Genomic DNA, 2151 nt, shown 5'->3' on the forward strand with positions numbered 1-2151 from the left:
AGTTACGGCTATTTTTAAAAATTGGCCAAAATTTGAAAAATACCCAAGGATATGGTTTTTTTAATGGCTCCAAAAATCACTCCAAATTTTTATTACATTTTCTGATACATATTGATGTCCTTATGCTGTGTAGAAAGTTTGAGTTGATTTCGACTTAATTTTTCAAGTTACGGCCATTGTTTAGAATTGGCCTATTTTTTAAAAATACCCAAGGCTATAGCTAGCCCATGGTTTTTTCAGAAAATTGGCTGTGAAATCACCCCCAATTTTTATTACATTTTTTGATACATATTAATGTCCTTATGCTGTGTAGAAAGTTTGAGCTGATTCTGACTGAAACTTTTTGAGTTATGGCCAATTTAAAAAAAATGAGCCAATGTCAGAAAAATAACATTATCAAAAAACCTCCTATTTCACATAATAATAATAATAATAATAATAATAATAATAATAATACTTCATTTATTCATTTATTTATTCATTTATTTATTTATTATATTTAGGTATGTGAAACAGTGTGAGCTGTTCTTTCATAAAAGTCTGATATCCTATTCCTTATTTGGTAGTGAGTGCCTCCCCTCATTACTGACACTATCAAATGATGTGGTACCTAATGTCAGACTAGCTGTGGCTAGGACCCTCTACTCTACACTAGACAATACACGTAAGTATTGGAGTATATGTCATTAATATAGTATGGTAGTGTATTAGTGTGTATAATTGTAGTATAGTGTGTGTGTGTATGAAGCTCCTTTTTAGTTTATGGGGAGTTTTAAATTTTTTCTTGATTTTGTGTAACTTTAAAAATTCATAAAAAATCCATTTTTAGTCGGAATTGACTCAAACTTTCTACACAACATAAGAACATGTATATGTATCAGGAAAAATTATAAAAGTAGAGAAATATCTCCTTTTCATTTTTGGCAAAATTTGGCTTGTGACCCTGTACATAGTACAGGGACTTTAACCTGATTTTAGAGTAACTTTAAAAATTCGTAAAAAATCCAAATTTGATTGGAATCAGCTCAAACTTTCTACGCAACATAAGAACATGTATATGCATCAGGAAAAATTATAAAAATGGAGAAATCTCTCCTTTTTATTTTTGGCAAAATTTAGCCCGCGACCCTATAGTACAGGGACTTTGACCCAATTTTGAGTAACTTTAAAATTCAATTTTAATCAGAATCAGTTCAAGTGTACATGTGTAATTGTCTATTTTAATTTTGTGTCAAGTAATTCTCTCTCTCTCTCTCTCTCATAGAATTTATCTCTGCCAATCAATCCTTTTCTCAAGACATCAGTTCAATCATATCAAAACTAAAAGAAGATAGAGACAGAGATGTTCGCTACTACTCTGGAAATTATGAAGACATCAACAACAACACAAGGACCTCTCTCTCTCCCTCTACCCCTTCAGCTCAGCAGCTGCAACAGTTTGAAAATACTCAAGAAGATACTGAATATAAACTGGATATAGCAAGTAAGAAAGAGAGAGAGAGAGAGTTGTACATGTACATGTTAAACTTGATGTACATGTACATGTTTTGTAGTAAGTTGTGTAGTACATACATGTATGCATGTACATGTGTAGATACAAAATTTTTGTGGTCAATTTTTGTGATTTTTCTTGATTTTAAATACCAATGTCCAAAGCCACATCTTGCTATAATTTTATGTCTAATTAGCTTATTCATGAAAATTTTAATGATTATTTTTTTATGAAATCCCATGCGTCAAATCACAAAAATTTGAGGCCACAAAAGATATGAAGCTGTACTATATGTACATGTACTTTTTGACAAATTTTTTGATTAAAATTGAAATAATTTTTTTTTACTCTTTTCCGCCTTCTTTCTTCTCATTAGATGCTGGTAGCATATTGCAATTAACTTAATCTATTTATTTACTATTTTATTGCTCTTATTGGTATTAATATTATTATTACTGTTATCATTATTACTGCTATTATTATTATTATTATTGTTATTAATACTGTGCTATTATTTTTCTGAGCCTCAGTTATTATTATTATTATTATTATGTTTTCCAATCTCTCCCTCCTCCTCCTCCTCTTTTAAAATGTTAATTAATAAAAACTGTTAATGTAGCAACAATCATAAGTAATGTACACTTTATAGACTGCAAGGG

The 2151-nt window shown here is 29.7% G+C and overlaps 1 long non-coding RNA gene across 1 annotated transcript; it reads left to right on the top strand.

The window, feature by feature from the left end:
- The first annotated feature begins 521 nt into the window (after positions 1-521).
- LOC109590166 (uncharacterized) lies at positions 522-1943 on the top strand. The gene is made up of 3 exons (XR_002189183.1): positions 522-664; positions 1265-1483; positions 1869-1943. It is a non-coding gene; the product is annotated as an uncharacterized LOC109590166 (long non-coding RNA).
- The last annotated feature ends 208 nt before the right edge of the window (positions 1944-2151 follow it).

This window comes from Amphimedon queenslandica, unplaced genomic scaffold (genome assembly GCF_000090795.2).
Source record: "Amphimedon queenslandica unplaced genomic scaffold, v1.1 AMPQUscaffold_10411, whole genome shotgun sequence".
NCBI classification, from domain to species: domain Eukaryota; kingdom Metazoa; phylum Porifera; class Demospongiae; order Haplosclerida; family Niphatidae; genus Amphimedon; species Amphimedon queenslandica.